Below are 18,948 nucleotides of genomic sequence, written 5' to 3'. Positions count from 1 at the left end.
CTGCATTCCATTGTCAAAATATAAAGCCAAACTGACTTCATCCACAGTACTTTAGTCCATCAAAGTTACTATTAGAGCATGAAACTTGGAGACGCAGCCAAGCCGAGTCAATCTGCACTTTGTTGGCCGGGTTCAGCATCCACTAAGGTTGCTGGAACTGTGCTGGAAAAGACTGTAGAGAAGAACATATCAGAGCTAGCACAGCATGGTTTAGGACAGCACTTTTGTGTGAAAAGGGTATTAGACTTTACGTGCCATGTTCACCGCTACAGTAATCTAGTATTATCCCACGATTCCTTTATTCAAGAAAAGAACCTAGCATGTCGAAAAAGTCTAGCGTTTAACATCTAGTAAGAGTCGTGTTCATTAGGATATGCAACAGAAAACGTTCTAAAACATTTTGAGTGGGAAACGAAAATTTAACAATGATTGGACAAGTCCAGGTAGTCCCTCCCTTTTTCAGTCCGTTTTCTTCCGTTTGGTGTCTGACCAAAGTGAATCTTTGGCAAGGGGAACATGTTGGCTTCACTCAAAGTTTCACTGGTGGGGTAGAGTAGCACACTTGGGGTGTCGCTGACTCAGTTAACCTCACTGCCAGCCTGGTCAACTCCACTTAAGGGACTTTAAACACTCATATAGCTCAGCAGTCCACACCACACTCACAGGGAACACAGTCAGAATTGGAGTGGGAGTGGGAGTGTGTGTGTGTGGGTGGTTGTGATTTGTTTCGCAAGAAAAAACTTCACCTTCTCGCCTGACTCACATGGAAGCTCTTAACTCTCTGTAAATTGCTTGTGTGTTTGTGATTTCTGTGTCTGTGTGTGTGTGTGTGTGTGTGTGTGTGTGTACATGCGTGCGTGTTTGTGTGTCTTTTTGTATGAGAGAATGGCCTTTTCCACGTGATAAGAGCTAATTTCAAGAAACAAGCTTTAGAAAACAAATGGAATGTGGTCGTACTTCGGCAGAACGGGCGTGATAGTGATGAGAATAGGCTGACAGCTCACTCCCCTCCTTCAGACCCAGCCCCCTCATCCCCTCTGTCTTTCTTTCCCTTTATTTCACTCCATTCTTCACTGTCACGTCAAAAGCGTGTGTGGTAAAAATCAAATTAGACACGATTTATGTACCGGCCGGTGACTCTTGGAAGTGGTCTTACAAACAAATGACAGGAACAAAAAAGGGAGTACAGAGCACAAGAAAGTTATTACCCTCTGTCGTGACGTTGTTATCGTTAATATGATGACATGCTATTTATCTAAATATTAACTATGTTTATAATTACGTGATTAAATTAATCCTGTAACCATTAACTTCTCTAGGGCCAGTGGGACGATTTCGTAACAGCCAGTGGAATCCCGTGGCGCGTTATTCAAATACCTTAGAAATGCTATTACTTCAATTTCTCAAACATATGACTATTTTACACCATTTTAAAGACAAGACTCTCGTTAATCTAACCACACTGTCCGATTTCAAAAAGGCTTTACAACGAAAGCAAAACATTAGATTATGTCAGCAGAGTACCCAGCCAGAAATAATCAGACACCCATTTTTCAAGCTAGCATATAATGTCACATAAACCCAAATCACAGCTAAATGCAGCACTAACCTTTGATGATCTTCATCAGATGACAATCTTAGGACATTATGTTATACAATACATGCATGTTTTGTTCAATCAAGTACATATTTATATCAAAAAACAGCTTTTTACATTAGCATGTGACGTTCAGAACTAGCATACCCCCCGCAAACTTCCGGTGAATTTACTAAATTACTCACGATAAACGTTCAAAAAAACATAACAATTATTTTAAGAATTATAGATACAGAACTCCTCTATGCACTCACTATATCCGATTTTAAAATAGCTTTTCGGTGAAAGCACATTTTGCAATATTCTAAGTAGATAGCCCGGCATCACAAGGCTAGCTATTTAGACACCCACAAAAGTTTAGCCCTCACCAAAGTCAGATTTACTATAAGAAAAATGTTATTACCTTTGCTGTTCTTCGTCAGAATGCACTCCCAGGACTTCTACTTCAATAACAAATGTTGGTTTGGTTCAAAATAATCCATAGTTATATCCAAATAGCGGCGTTTTGTTCGTGCGTTCAAGACACTATCCGAAAGGGTAAAGAAGGATGACGCGCCCGACGCGTTTCGTGACAAAAAAATTCTAAATATTCCATTACCGTACTTCGAAGCATGTCAACCGCTGTTTAAAATCTATTTTTATGCCATTTTTCTCATAAAAAAGCGATAATATTCCGACCGGGAAATTGTGTTTTAGTACAAAGAGAGAGAAAATAAAAACCTGGTGTCGCCCCGTGCACGCGCCTCAGTCTGATGGTCCTCTGATAGACCACTTACCAAAGGCGCTAATGTTTTTCAGCCAGGGGCTGGAATTACATCATTCAGCTTTTTCCCGGGTTCTGAGAGCCTATGGGAGCCGTAGGAAGTGTCACGTTACAGCAAAGATCCTAAGTTTTCAATAAACAGAGCCAAGAAGCCCAAGGAATGGTCAGAGAGGGTACTTCCTGTACAGAATCTTCTCAGGTTTTTGCCTGCCATATGAGTTCTGTTATACTCACAGACACCATTCAAACATTTTTAGAAACTTACGGGTGTTTTCTATCCAAAGCCAATAATTATATGCATATTCTAGTTTCTGGGCAGTAGTAATAACCAGATTAAATCGGGTACGTTTTTTATCCGGCCGTGTAAATACTGCCCCCTAGCCCTAACAGGTTAACTCAGTAACCTGGGGCACCACGGGAAAAGTTTGTTTATTGAGTTACCGTTTCCCGAATTTCACAAAAAAAATATCAGAATATCGATTTCATAACAGTCACTAATTAATTAATTTCCTCATCAGTCTCATTCTGAACATCGCATAATTCGTAAATCTGCACAAACCCGGGTCTCATTAAATCATTCTGTACCACACAAATTTAGTTGATTATTTATTATTTAACAAGCTAAATGATAACATAAGATACACACACAGTCTAGGTTATTGGTTAGAACTTAATACAATGGCAACAGGTCCCTAGCTCACCAACACAATATGACACGTGTTACACAAGATGGATATTTAAAGAAAGCGAGAGAGAGAGAGAGAGAGAGAGAGAGAGAGAGAGAGAGAGAGAGAGAGAGAGAGAGAGAGAGAGAGAGAGAGAGAGAGAGAGAGAGAAAGTGCACGAGAGAAAAGCACACTTGCATACATTTGTAAACTATGCTTAGTTTAACCCAAACACCTTGCCCCGAACTGCAACACTTATGGGTCAGAATTATAATGCATGTATTTATGTGTTGAAGTTCTCCATTGGGTATCTCTTCGTGGGCCGAGTTCCGCTTAGTGGGATAGGATTGGTCGAAGCCCTATTCTTTCGATGGCTGCGTGCGTCTCCTTCGTTATCGGGTGTAAGTCTCTGATTGTCCACACGATGTCACAATGTCCTTTCTCTTAGTTATGTTTCCTTTGACTCATTCTGTGAGAGTGGTCTTCTTAGGAGGCTAATCAGCCGTGTCGACGCTCCCAGCTTGGGTAGGAGGGCCGTGTAGACAACCGATGACTTGAAGAGAATAGCCGGTTGGTCCTTCTTGAATTAACTTTCTTAGATTCAGTACTCAATCGTAGCATTGATTGTTAAGAGGTTCCTTTGTCCTCTTCCTCACGTTGCGTTTCGGCTCGGCTGCAGCGTGCGGTCAACTTAGTCTGCTATGTAAATTCTTAACTCACATGTTTTATACCCCAGGGTAGAAAGGGGTGTTCCCATCTTTATGACACACTCTCTGGGTTCCCTGTGGTGTAGGTAGTTACAAGGCAAGGTATCAGAACTTACTATGATCTTGTTTAGACAACTTGAATCACAGTTTGTTACAAAAACATTCTCTTTGATCTGGATATTGTACATATTGTACATGTTCATATTATGTACATGTACATATTATGTACATATTATGAAAACTCTTAAAGTTACAACGTTTTCATTATAACGTCATCATTTAACTCTTAATGACATCACAAAATCGACCTTCATTTTCATATTCCATCTATTATTGTTACCACCATTTTGGCTGATGAAATATAATGTCCCAAAGTCCATTTATTGCATGTTACAGTTCTGAGGTAGATTCTCCATAAGGCCCACACAGACATTCCAGTCCCAAACACGAAAGGTAAAAAGGATTTGTCTGCTGCCTTAAGATTTACAATGGGTGTCAGATGTCATAACCCCCCCCCCAACCCCCCACCCCCCTCTGCGGGAGGGAGAGATATCTCTGTAGAGCCATGATCCACTGTAACCTGATCCTCACAGGCCAGTCATGACACCTCCATCTTGCCTGTTCCATCCACCTTTTTCTCCCTCTCTCTTTATTTTCTTTGTTGGTTCTTCCTCACCCTTTACCTACATAACTACACGTCAGATAAATAATCGAGGGGCGATTGAATGTGTTCACACACTGATATCTCGATTGACATGGGTCATGTGTTTTAAGAAAGATGTGAAGTGCTAAACTCAGGTTGACAGACATTTCACCTGTTACTCTCTTGAATTCAACACCTCGCCTCTACTTTTTTTCTGCATTCAATGTAAGTCAACATACCTAAAAAGTTACAATTTACTTGACACCCCATAAGATCAACAAAATGCTTTTATGAACATGTGATGACATGGTCATGGTGCGTTAGTGTTTAAAAAAAAATATATATACAGTTGAAGTCAGAATTTTACATACAGCTTAGCCAAATACATTTAAACTCAGTTTTTCACAATTCCTGACATTTAATTCTCCTAAAACATTCCCTGTCTTAGGTCAGTTAGGATCACCACTTTATTTTAAGAATGTGAAATGTCAGAATAATAGTAAGAGAGAGAGAATGATTTATTTCAGATTTGATTTATTTCATCACATTCCCAGTGGATCAGAAGTTTACATACACTCAATTAGTATTTGGTAGCATTGCCTTTAAATTGTTTAACTTGGGTCAAACGTTTCAGGTAACCTTCCACAAGCTTCCCACAATAAGTTAGGTGAATTTTGGCCCATTCTTCCTGACAGACTGATGTAACTGAGTTAGGTTTGTATGCCTCCTAGCTCGCACACGCTTTTTCAGTTCTAAACACTAATTTTCTATAGGATTGAGGTCAGGGCTGTGTGATGGCCGCTCCAATACCTTGACTTTGTTGTCCTTAAGCCATTTTGCCACACCTTTGGAAGTATGCTTGAGGTCTTTGTCCATTTGGAAGACCCATTTGCGACCAAGCTTTAACTTCCTGACTGATGTCTTGAGAAGTTGCTTCAAGATATCCACGTAATTTTCCTTTCTCATAATGCCATCTATTTTGTGAAGTGCACCAGTCCCTCCTACAGCAAAGCATCCCCACAACATGATGCTGCCACCCCTGTGCTTAACGGTTGGGATGGTGTTCTTTGGCTTGCAAGCCTCCCACCTTTTCCTCCAAACGGTGGTCATTATGGCCAAATAGTTCTATTTTTTTTCATCAGACAAGTGGACATTTCTCCAAAAAGTACGATCTATGTCACCATGTGCAGTTGCAAACCGTAGTCTGGATTTTGTATGGCAGTTTTAGAGCAGTGGCTTCTTCCTTGCTGAGCAGCCTTTCAGGTTATGTCGATGTAGAACTCGTTTTACTGTGGATATAGATACTTTTGTACCTGTTTCCTCCAGCATCATCACAAGGTCCTTTGCTGTTGTTCTGGGATTGATTTGCACTTTTCGCACCAAAGTATATTCATCTCTAGGAGACAGAACACATTTACATTTTACATTTACATTTTTACATTTACATCATCTAGCAGACACTCTTATCCAGAGCGACTTACAAATTGGTGCATTCACCTTATGATATCCAGTGGAACAACTTTACAATAGTACATCTGTATCTTTTTGGGGGGGAGGGTAGGGGGTGGGAGGGTTAGAAGGATTACTTTATCCTATCCCAGGTATTCCTTAAAGAGGTGGGGTTTCAGGTGTCTCCGGAAGGTGGTGATTGACTCCGCTGTTCTGGCATCGTGAGGGAGCTTGTTCCACCATTGAACAAGCTTTGCCAGAGCAGCCAGCAGTTTTGACTGGGCTGAGCGGCAACTGTGCTTCCGCAGAGGTAGGGAGGCGAGCAGGCCAGAGGTGGATGAACACGTCTCCTTCCTGAGCGCTTTGATGGCTGCGTTGTCCCATGGTGTTTATACTTGCGGACTATTGTTTGTACAGATGAACGTGGTACCTTCAGGCATTTAGAAATTGCTCCCAAGGAAGAACCAGACTTGTGGAGGTCTTCAATTTTTTTTCTGAGGTCTTGGCTGATTTCTTTTGATTTTCCCATTATGTCAAGCAAAGAGGCACTGTTGGAAAAATTACTTGTGTCATGCACAAAGTAGATGTCCTAACCGACTTGTCAAAACTATAGTTTGTTAACAAGAAATTTGTGGAGTGGTTGAAAAACGAGTTTTAATGACTCCAACCTAAGTGTATGTAAACTTCCGACTTCAACTCTATATTTAACTAGGCAAGTCAGTTATGAACAAATTCTTATTTACAATGATGGCCTATGAACAGTGGGTTAACTGTCTTGTTCAGGGGCAGAATGACAGGTTTTTACCTTCTCAGCTCGGGTATTCATTCTAGCAACCTTTCGGTTACTGGGTAACGCTCTAACCACTAGGCTACCTGTCACCCCGAGTGTTGGGCTGGAGCAAAAGCCTGCACACAGTACCTTTCACGGACTGGTGTTGGACATCCCTGTTTGAAATTAAGCAGTCAAAAAAATTATATATATATATACTGCTCAAAAAAATAAAGGGAACACTTAAACAACACAATGTAACTCCAAGTCAATCACACTTCTGTGAAATCAAACTGTCCACTTAGGAAGCAACACTGATTGACAATACATTTCACATGCTGTTGTGCAAATGGAATAGACAACAGGTGGAAATTATAGGCAATAAGCAAGACACCCCCACTAAAGGAGTGGTTCTGCAGGTGGAGACCACAGACCACTTCTCAGTTCCTATGCTTCCTGGCTGATGCTTTGGTCACTTTTGAATGCTGTCGGTGCTTTCACTCTAGTGGTAGCATGAGATGGAGTCTACAACCCACACAAGTGGCTCAGGTAGTGCAGCTCATCCAGGTTGGCACATCAATGCGAGCTGTGGCAAGAAGGCTTGTTGTGTCTGTCAGCGTAGTGTCCAGAGCATGGAGGCGCTACCAGAAGACAGGCTAGTACATCCGGAGACGTGGAGGAGGCCGTAGGAGGGCAACAACCCAGCAGCAGGACCGCTACCTCCGACCTTTGTGCAAGGAGGAGCAGGAGGAGCACTGCCAGAGCCCTACAAAATGACCTCCAGCAGGCCACAAATGTGCATGTGTCTGCTCAAACGGTCAGAAACAGACTCCATGAGGGTGGTATGAGGGCCCGACGTCCACAGGTGGGGGTTTTGCTTAAAGCCCAACACCGTGCAGGACGTTTGGCATTTGCCAGAGAACACCAAGATTGGCAAATTCGCCACTGGCACCCTGTGCTCTTCACAGATGAAAGCAGGTTCACACTGAGCACATGTGACAGACGTGACAGAGTCTGGAGACGCCGTGGAGAACGTTCTGCTGCCTGCAACATCATCCAGCATGACCGGTTTGGCGGTGGGTCAGTCATGGTGTGGGGTGGCATTTCTTTGGGGGGCCGCACAGCCCTCCATGTGCTCGCCAGAGGTAGCCTGACTGCCATTAGGTACCGAGATGAGATCGTCAGACCCCTTGTGAGACCATATACTGGTGCGGTTGGCCCTGGGTTCCTCCTAATGCAAGACAATGCTAGACCTCATGTGGCTGGAGTGTGTCAGCAGTTCCTGCAAGAGGAAGGCATTGATGCTATGGACTGGCCTGCCCGTTCCCCAGACCTGAATCCAATTGAGCACATCTGGGACATCATGTCTCGCTCCATCCACCAACGCCACGTTGCACCACAGACTGTCCAGGAGTTGGCGGATGCTTTAGTCCAGGTCTGGGAGGATATCCCTCAGGATACCATCCGCCACCTCATCAGGAGCATGCCCAGGCGTTGTAGGGAGGTCATACAGGCACGTGGAGGCCACACACACTACTGAGCCTCATTTTGACTTGTTTTAAGGACATTACATCAAAGTTGGATCAGCCTCTAGTGTGGTTTTCCACTTTAATTTTGAGTGTGACTCCAAATCCAGACCTCCATGGGTTGATAAATTGGATTTCCATTGATTATTTTTGTGTGATTTTGTTGTCAGCACATTCAACTATGTAAAGAAAAAAGTATTTAATAAGATTATTTCTTTAATTCAGATCTAGGATGTGTTGTTTAAGTGTTCCCTTTATTTTTTTTGAGCAGTATATGTTGATTTTGTATCTTTGAAATAACGTCAGATCTTCAACGTAATATCCTCTATAAGAAAAAACAATAGGCTGAGCAGCATCTCCTACTGATCTATCTAGAGGTACCAGTTTGTCTTCTTTCCAGGGTTGCAAACCCAGCACTGCTTAGCTTTGATATTTGTCACCAATGTGCTATTGTGAGAATGATTGTTGACAAATCTCCACTTAATAGATTCACTGTTGCTATCAAAATGTAGATGTTGGATTCACATCTCCAGCCCAACCAAATATCTAAGTTAAAGAATATGACTAAATCAAATCTAATTGTATTTAAAGTTCAAGTTAAAGTTTGATTTGGTTTGATTTAGTCCTATTAATTAACTTATGATTAGTTAACAAATGATATGTTGCATTCAGGTCTCGATCTCAACCAAAAATAAAAGTTAAAGAATGAAACTATTCATGCAGTGTATACATTTCCTTAAATGTTGATATTTGGTTGTGTTGTCAACTAAACACATTTGAATATTACCCTTGTAATATGTAAATAGCCTTAAGTTAAGGCTATTTTACAAACTAATGTAACAGTATTTATTCCACTTTAAAATGAGTAACACATCCTTGGCCACATTTTGAGGTTACTGTAACAATAAATGTTAAAGTAGCATGCAAATGTTGCAGGTCTGTGGAGATCTTCACAATTGGATTAATAATCTGCACATGATCTGAAACGGCAATGACCACTTGAACCATGTATTTAAATATTCTTAATTGCAGTCCAGGTCATTTTGTTTGTGCTAGTAGATGAAGTACAGTGATAACATATTAAGTAAAATATCTAAATTGTATTCCCATTTGAACTTTGTTGTTCTTTTAAATGGTTGACAGCACAGTGATATGACATTGGGAATTCAACACATTTTTGACTGTATTTTTGAGTGGGTGAAAATAGTTTATAATCTCATTGATCAACATATCAACCAAATATTTCCAAATTCTCCACTTTGAAATGATGTGCTGTGCACAGTGGGTAGTTCCTTTCATGGCTTAAATAAGAGCTGTCACTCCATCCTTCATCTGCCTACTCACTCTCTCCATCTTCTTCACTACCTCTAGAGAAAACATCACACGGTGTGATGGATGTATATGGATACCATGCCGATATGTCCCCCCATATGGTTTCCTTTGTGCTTAAATTGTTCATGTTAAAGTAGGACTCATGTTAAACTCTGGAATGGACTGTCAGTGAATGTGATATGTTTGTATGTTTAAGATATGCCTGGACAAACGTGATACTGTATGTCCAGGCATATCTTAACAGCATCTGATTGGATGGTTCACACCCCGTCTATCCACACCAAACTTCTAATTGGCTGTCTAGTATCCAGGCATCTCTGTTCTCTGATAGGCTACGCTATCTCCATGAACACCTGTGTTTACGTGTAAACAGGTCTGGTCTCCATCAGTACACTAGCCTACATGTTGACAACACAGCCAGGCTCCTTGTTGTTGTTTACCTCAGTAAACACGTCTGACAGCCGTGTGACAGCAGGGCTCTGTCCTCCCAGCAGCCCTGTGTGACCAGAGCCAAGGCCGATAGGCCAGACGTCAGGATCTGATGTCTCTGCCAAATGGCAATCAAGGACACAGCGCCAAGGTTTGTAGTCATGCTACTGAGGCATGTACTCAAATGCATTTCTTTAGGGTACCACTGTGTACTTCTGATATTTGATTGTTATTTTTGTAATTTTTAAGTACTGTTTCACCAAGAGTCACATTTGGGTGACTCTGTAGAGAGTTTCTGTAAGGAAGAAGACCATGTATAAAAGTTGCTTAAATGTTCCAGCCCTGGCTTTGCAGTTTTTATGACTCACAACACAACACTTATCTATAATTATGCCTTCAAGTTGTATCATCTTTTATTTCTTAACCTTTTAACCCTATTTTCAACAGGCTGGTATAGCATGTTTTGACAGCCCTCCTGCATCAATTTACATCATTTGTATCCTTTTGGGTTTCTGCAGTTTAATGTTATAATAGTAATAAAAAACTGCACTTTTTGATTTATTATGTCAAAATGTTGTCTGAACATGTGAGAAATATGATGGAAGAACCTAGATCATTTTAAATTCAAGAAAAACATTTGGGGTAAATCCCACTGGGCAAAAACTGATGGAATCAACATTGTTTACATGTCATTTCACCCCCCCCCCCCACCCCCCCCCCCCCAAAAAAAACTGATTGGGTTTGCTAAAAGTCATCAACGTAAGGGCATGTCGTCTTTTTTTCACCCAACTTTTAAACTAAATCCAATGACATGGTGACATTTTTTGTTGATTTCACACTGAATTCACGTTAGTTGACAACTCAACCAAATGTAAATCAAAACTAGACATTGAAATGGTGTCTATGCTATTCATGTTTGGACACAAAATGACCATAATTTGCTCAAAATCGACATCAGTCCCTTGACTTCTCAACCGCCTGGTAGAGCGCTGTAATTTCCAAATTAAACAAAGTTGGAAAACAAATTATTGGAAGTTCTTTGAGTTGTTAGTAATATTAATTGAAGGTGAAATAATGTTTTCAACATGTTTTTCAAGAAGAGATGGTCATTTTTTGTATACTTTTAGAATTGAGGTAAAGGTTGTGTTTGTTTACCTCTAGGTTACGGATGAACTGGTATTTACCAAGCTATTGCTAGGCTAAAAGTGAGCTAACAGAGAGTTAATGGTAGTTGATAGGCATGGGATGCTACTGTTACTCCATCAGATTGAGTGGTGGTGCTGCACTGTGGAGTGCAGTTAACCATTAGCATAGCCACGTGGAACAGTGAAAACTGAGTCCATTTCCCCATAGGTGAACAACAAGTTTTTTTTCCAACATGGCCGAAGGCTGGTGCTATTGAGGGAAAGTGACAACATTGTTACAATGTTTATTCAATATTTACCTTACTGAATATCTCACCATGAGCGTTTCCATCGCCTCCTTCCTCTCTCCTTTATTCCTTTCTCAAGCATGCAGAGAGAGGGGCTCTCATCAGTTTAATGAAATTAGTTTTGTTGTGAAAACAGATCAATATCGATGTTTCTAACCTGATTTCAGTTGGTTTTCCATTTTGTGACTTAAGTGGGCTACAGTCTGTCTGTTCCTATCAAACTGCAGATGTGTTTCCGCCTGTGCTCTAGGCCAGCATTCAGGTAGACAGGCCACCGCCAAGTATTCAGACTCCTTGACTTTTTCCACATTTTGTTACGTTACAGCCTTATTCTAAAATGGATTAAATAAAACATTTTCATCATCAGTCTACACACAATACTCCATAATGACAAAGCGAAAACAGGTTTTTAGAAACATTTTGCAAATGTGTTAAACATAAAAAAACGGATTCTGAAATATAAAATATTTATTGATTTGTTTAACACTTTTTTTGGTTACTACCTGATTCCATATGTGTTATTTCATAGTGCTGATGTCTTCACTATTATTCTACAATGTAGAAAATAGTAAAAATAAATAAAAACCCTTAAATGAGTATGTGTGTCCAAACTTTTGACTGGTACTGTGTTATAAGGTATTTCTATTTTTCTTCTAAGATTTTTTGAAGGGTAGGATAATTAATGAGGAGTCAACTTCATTTATCTCCGTTCTTATTAGAATTTTTCCATTGTAAACAATAAAAATTATGTTTCATGCCAAATAGTTTCTGTAACGCAAGCATCCAAAATTGAGAGGTTATGGATCCTGTTCCAGTGGCTCAAATAAAGCGCTCCTTTTAGGGCTGCTTAGGCAGTCACAACTCATTGGTTGACTGGGAAGATGCACAATCCCAGATATCGAAGGAAAATGTGTGGAGTCACTGTAACCTCTCTTCAGTAGTCCCATCTGTCTGGTGAAAGACAGGAGTCTGTGACCATATAGTTGACCTGCGTGAATTGTAAAGTTTTACCCTTCTTTTTAATCAATAATAATTTATTATGCTGCAAGGTGTAATGGCATGAGTGATAGTTTTGGAGATGAAGATTGTTGATCCACAGAAATGGACAGGAATGTGAAAAGAAAACAGATTGCAAAACCAGTGTGTGTGTTTGTGTGTGTGTATGTGTGTGCTTGTACAGGTGTGTGCATGTGTGTGGGCTTACATGCGTGTGTAGGTTCCTGTGTGTGCTTGAATGCATTCGTATATATGTGTGCTCACACACATTTCTGTAAAAATGTCATTCATTCAAGTGCATGCCATGCATGCATATGGATGAGGGTGATTTGATTTGTTTGTGCATGCGTGTAGGTGTGTGACACAAGCCATTATATCTTTGCTTCTGGTTCATGTCCTGGGCTATCCATCTGGTCTCAGACAGAAATAATAATGAGAACTGTGGGCCGCAGAAATAGCCCATTGAAACACATACTTTGCTTTTACATGGAATGAGAAGTGGTTTAATACACTTGGTTGCTTGAAATGTGGCCAATATCAATCCCTCAGCCCCATGCATATCTCTCTCTCCTCTCTCTCTCTCTCTCTCTCTCTCTCCTCTCTCTCTCTCTCTCTCTCTCTCTCTCTCTCTCTCTCTCTCTTCTCTCTCTCTCTCTCTCTCTCTCTCTCTCTCTCTCTCTCTCTCAGATTAGGTTACATTCAAAATGTTATAATCTAAAATTGTAATCAGTAATGGAATTTTTTGATCTGTAAATAAAAATAAAATTGTTAAATTACGAGCCTAGTTGGTTTAGCCACAGAAAAAGGCATGATTGGCTGAGATAATGGGTGGGCTGGACATGCTGAGAGATGAGTTTAGATTGGTCTGCCATGTAGCACGATTCTGTCTATAATGAGCTTCTCAGTATGTGTAGGTAATCCTTTTCGAACGCAGATTTGTTTTAAAGATAGCTCAAAACTTTCTGGAGGACCGAGTTTTGAAATCAGTGGAATGCACGGTGGAAGCAGAGTATGATAGCTAAGGAGAAGGGGTAAATTCAGGTGTTTGATTTTAAATGCTGAGGGAGTCAAACAGAACACAGAAGGCTTTTGTATATACACCTCTTTCCGGATTACATCTTCAAACAAAGGGCAACCAGGGCATCCGTGACAGAGAGAGAAGCGTTCATCAATGGGTAAGCGAGTCTACAGTGGCTTGTGAAAGTATTCACCCCCCTTGGCATTTTTCCTATTTTGTTGCCTTACAACCTGGAATTAAAATGTATTTTTGGGGGGTTTGTGTCATTTGATTTACATAACATGCCTACTACTTTGAAGATGCAAAAATATTTTTTATTTTGAAACAAACAACAAATAAGATTAAAAAACAGAACTTGAGCGTGCATAACTATTCACCCCCCCAAAGTCAAAACTTTGTAGAGCCACATTTTGCAGCAATTATAGTTGCATGTCTCTTGGGGTATGTCTCTATAAGCTTGGCACATCTAGCCATTGGGATTTTTGCCCATTCTTCAAGGCAAAACTGCTCCATCTCCTTCAAGTTGGATGGGTTCCGCTGGTGTACAGCAATCTTTAAGTCATACCACAGATTCTCAATTGGATTGAGGTCTGGGCTTTGACTACACCATTCCAAGATTTTTTAATGTTTCCTGTTAAACCACTCGAGTGTTGCTTTAGCAGTATGCTTAATGTCATTGTCCTGCTGGAAGGTGAACCTCTGTCCCAGTCTTAAATCTCTGGAAGACTGAAACAAGGTTCCCTCAAGAATTTCCCTGTATTTAGCACCATCCATCATTCCTTCAATTCTGACCAGTTTCCCAGTCCCTGCCGATGAAAAACATCCCCACAGCATGATGCTGCCACCACCATGCTTCACTGTGGGGATGGTATTCATGGGGTGATGGGAGCTGTTGGGTTTGCAACAGACATAGCATTTTCCTTGATGGCCAAAAAGCTCAATTTTAGTCTCATCTGACCAGAGTACCTTCTTCCATATCTTTGGGGAGTCTCCCACATGCCTTTTGGTGAACACCAAAGTGTTTGCTTATTTTTTTTGGGCCACTCTTCCGTAAATCCCAGCTCTGTGGAGTGTTCGTCTTAAAGTGGTCCTATGGACAGATACTCCAAACTCCGCTGTGGAGCTTTGCAGCTCCTTCAGGGTTATCTTTGGTCCCTTTGTTTCCTCTCTGATTAATGCCCTCCTTGCCTGGTCTGTGAGTTTTGGTGGGCGGCCCTCTCTTGGCAGGTTTGTTGTGATGCGATATTCTTTAAAACATTTTAATAATGGATTTAATGGTGCTCCGTGGGATGTTCAAAGTTTCGGATATTTTTTTATAACCCAACCCTGATCGGTACTTCTCCACAACTGTCCCTGACCTGTTTGGAGAGCTCCTTGGTCTTCATAGTGCCGCCCGCTTGGTTGTGCCCCTTGCTTAGTGGTGTTGCAGACTCTGGGGCCTTTCAGAACAGGTGTATATATACTGAGATCATGTGACAGATCATGTGACACTTAAATAAAGTCCACCTGTGTGCAATCTAACTAATTACAGTATGTGACTTCTGAAGGTAATTGGTTGCACCAGATCTTATTTAGGGACTTCATAGCAAAGGGTGTTTAATTTTTTCATTTTCACTTCACCATTTTGGACTATTTTGTATATGTCCATTACATGAAGACCAAATAAAAATCAATTTCATTGACAGGTTGAATTACAACAAAATAGGAAAAACGCCAAGGGGGATTAATACTTTTGCAAGACACTGTAGCTAGCTACATTTTCGGAAATTAAACGCTTCTTATTTTGAACCTAGTTGGTTAGTGTTTAGCTACCTGTAGATTCATGCAGGGTAGTAACGTTATGAGTTGGAATTATGGCTCATTGTTTATCTAGCTATCTAGCTACATGTTTAAACAAAAGACTCTACTATGCAAGTAACCATTTCACGGTACCATTTTATTTGATTTAGTGTTTGTTTACCAGAGACGTTTCTGTGAAGAACAACATGACCTGCACCAAGTTCAAATTAGGATTTAACCTCTATGGGCTAGGTGGGACGCTAGCGTGCCACCCGTGGTGCACTCCATCAACAGCAGGTGCATTTCAAGAGCGGCAAATTTGAATCCAAATAAATGTCAAAATTCAAATTTTTCAAAAATACAACTATTTTACACCATTTGAAAGATAAACATCTCCTTAATCTAACCACGTTTTACGATTTCAAAAAGGTTTTACGGCGAAAGCATAAATTTAGAGTATGTTAGGACAGTACATTTACAAGAGTTGTGTGTAATGTTTTGTCAAGTCAAAGACAGGGTCACCAAAACCATAAAACCAGCTAAAATGATGCACTAACCTTTTACAATCTCCATCAGATGACACTCCTAGGACATTATGTTAGACAATGCATGCATTTTTAGTTCTATCAAGTTCATATTTATATCCAAAAACAGCATTTTACTATGGCATTGATGTTGAGGAAATCGTTTCCCTCCAATAACCGGCAGTCAAGTCAGCGTCACAAATTAAATAATTAAAATTAGAAAACATTGGTAAAATATTATATTGTCATTTAAAGAATTATAGATGTACATCTCTTGAACGCAATCAACTTGCCAGATTTAAAAATAACCTTACTGGGAAATCACACTTTGCAATAATCTGAGCACTGCGCCCAGAAAAATACGCGTTGCGATACAGACTAGACGTCATGTTGGGGAGATCTAAAATCGAAAATACTATGTAAATAATCCATTACCTTTGATTCTCTTCATCAGATGTCACTTCCAGGTATCACAGGTCCATAACGAATGTAGTTTTGTTCAAAAAAGCTCATCATTTATGTCCAAAAATCTCCGTCTTGTTAGCACATGATGTAAGCCAGCCGGACTTCTCGTCATGAACGAGGGGAAAAAATATATTTACGTTCGTTCAAACATGTCAAACGTTGTATAGCATAAATCATTAGGGCCTTTTTTAACCAGAACATGAATAATATTCAAGGTGGACGAATGCATACTCTTTTATAACGTATTGGAACGAGGGTACCCAACATGAACTCGCGCGCCAGGTGTCTAATGGGACATCATCGTTCCATGGCTCTTGTTCGGTCAGATCTCCCTCCAGAAGACTCAAAACACTTTGTAAAGGCTGGTGACATCTAGTGGAAGCAATAGGAAGTGGCAAAATATTCCTCAGCCCCTGTGTTTTTCAATGGGATAGGTTTAAAGTCAATACAACACATCAGGTATCCACTTCCTGTCAGAAAATGTCTCAGGGTTTTGCCTGCCAAATGAGTTCTGTTATACTCACAGACACCATTCAAACAGTTTTAGAAACTTTAGAGTGTTTTCTATCCATATATAATAAGTATATGCATATTCTAGTTACTGGGTAGGATTAGTAACCAGATTAAATCGGGTATATTTTTTTATCCAGACGTGCAAATGCTGCCCCCTAGCCCTAACAGGTTAACGTTAGGCCAACGAGACAGTGTCCTAATTCTAAAATTCTCCGGTAGAATGCACTGCTTTTATTTCATCACACTCACAACCGTAAGTTATTTTCTGTAATTAGCTCGCCATTAACTTGTAAATAATGATCTTCTTGTGAGTTTATTTTCATGTAATAATGAATGACAACTGTATACTGACATGTCAGTAGACGCAGTATAAACCAGACTTTAGTCTTGAAATCTTTGGTTGTTTAGTACACAACTGTACTCACTGTTTAACACATGGCCTCACATGTGAATCCTTAAAGAGATGGGTGGGGCTAATGCTTAAGAGGGTGTGAACGATGCTAAATGGGCATAGACAAAGAAGTACTCTCCTGCATGTGTACCAAAACATTCAATGTTAGAAGTTTATCAACTTTCCAATAAAAATTACTTTCCCATTGTTCCTCAACTGTAGTGTATGAATTTCACTTTTCTAGTCTCTACTTTTATCCAATGTAAAAAACACCATTTCAAATTTTGCTAAATAAGTCTGAATCGAGCCAGTCGGTCACAATTAAATGACATCTATTGCAATATAAATCAATGTTAGAGTTTACATACTGTAGATAACAAAAAATGGATGTTGCATTTTACTTTATGGGTTATGTAGACTTCTAACCCATTACTTTCTACTTCATTACAGGTAATAAAACGATTAGGCTATATATTTATATAAAACACCAAAGTCAGACAGATTTGTAGTCATTCCAATGAATTACATACCCGTTGATCTTCAAGAATAGGACTTAGAAATATGGAAATATACAGTGTATTCGGAAAGGATTGTAACCCCTTCACTTTTTCCCCATTACATCCTTATTATAAAATGGATTAAATAAAATAAATTCTTCATCAATCTACACACAATACCCCATAATGACAAAGCAAATCCAGGTTTTTAGAAATGTTTGCAAATGATTTAAATATAAAAACAGAAATACCTTATTCACATAAGTATTCAGACCCTTTGCTATGAGACTCAAAACTGAGCTCAGATGCATCCTGTTTCCATTGATCATCCTTGATGTTTCTACAACTTCATTGGAGTCCGTCTCTGGTAAATTCAATTGATTGTAACATGATTTGGAAAGGCACACACCTGTCTATATAAAGTCCCACAGTTGACAGTGCATGTCACAGCAAAAACCAAGCCATGAGGTCAAAGGAATTGTCCGTAGAGCTCCGTCCCAGGATTTTGTTGAGGCACAGATCTGGGGAAGGGGACCTAAACATTTCTGCAGCATTGACGGTCCCCAAGAACACAGTGGCTTCCATCATTCTTAAAAGGAAGACGTTTGGAACCACCAAGACTCTTCCTAGAGCAGACCGCCCTGCCGAACTGAGCAATCGGGGGAGAAGGGCCTTGGTCACAGAGGTGACCAAGAACCCGAGCTCCAGTGTTCCTCTGTGGAGATGGGAGAACCTTCCAGAAAGACAACCATCTTTGCAGCATTCCACCAATCAGGCCTTTATGGTAGAGTGGCCAGACAGAATCCACTCCTCAGTAAAATGCACATGACAGCCCGCTTGGAGTTTGCAAAAGGCATCTAAAGGACTCTCAGACCATGAAAATCAAGATTCTCTGGTCTGATGAAACCCAGATTGAACTCTGTCACCTGAATGCCAAGTGTCACATTTGGAGGAAACCTGGCACCATCCCTATGGTGAAGCATGGTGGTGGTAGCATCGTGATGTGGGGATGTTTTTCAGCAGGAGTGACTGGGAGATGAGACAGGATTGAGAGAAAGATGAACAGAGCAAAGTACAGAGAGATCCTTTACAAAAACCTGCTCCAGAGCGCTCAGGGCCTCAGACTGGGGCAAAGGTTCACCTTCCAACAGGACAACGACCCTAAGCACACAGTCAAGACAGCGTCGGATTGGCTTCGGAACAAGTCTCTGAATGTCCTTGAGTGGCCCAGCCAGACTTAAAACCAAAAGAACATATCTGAGGAGACCTGAAAATAGCTGTATAGAGATCCTCCCCATCCAACCGGACAGAGCTTGAGAGGGCCTGCAGAGAAGAATGGGAGAAACTCCTCAAATACAGGTGTGCCAAGCTTGTAGCATCATACCCTAGAAGACTCGAGGCTGTAATCACTGCCAAAGGTGCTTCAACAAGTACTGAGTAAAGGGTCTGAATA

General features: G+C 40.5%; 1 protein-coding gene across 1 annotated transcript in view; it reads left to right on the top strand.

Moving 5' to 3' along the window:
• tmeff2a (transmembrane protein with EGF-like and two follistatin-like domains 2a) overlaps positions 1–18,948 on the top strand; it is a 196,949-nt gene that overhangs the window by 65,922 nt on the left and 112,079 nt on the right. The window lies entirely within an intron of this gene.

The sequence above is a fragment of the Salmo salar genome, chromosome 21 (genome assembly GCF_965601325.2).
Source record: "Salmo salar chromosome 21, fSalSal1, whole genome shotgun sequence".
NCBI lineage: Eukaryota > Metazoa > Chordata > Actinopteri > Salmoniformes > Salmonidae > Salmo > Salmo salar.
This window is presented reverse-complemented; position numbering and strand designations above follow the sequence as displayed.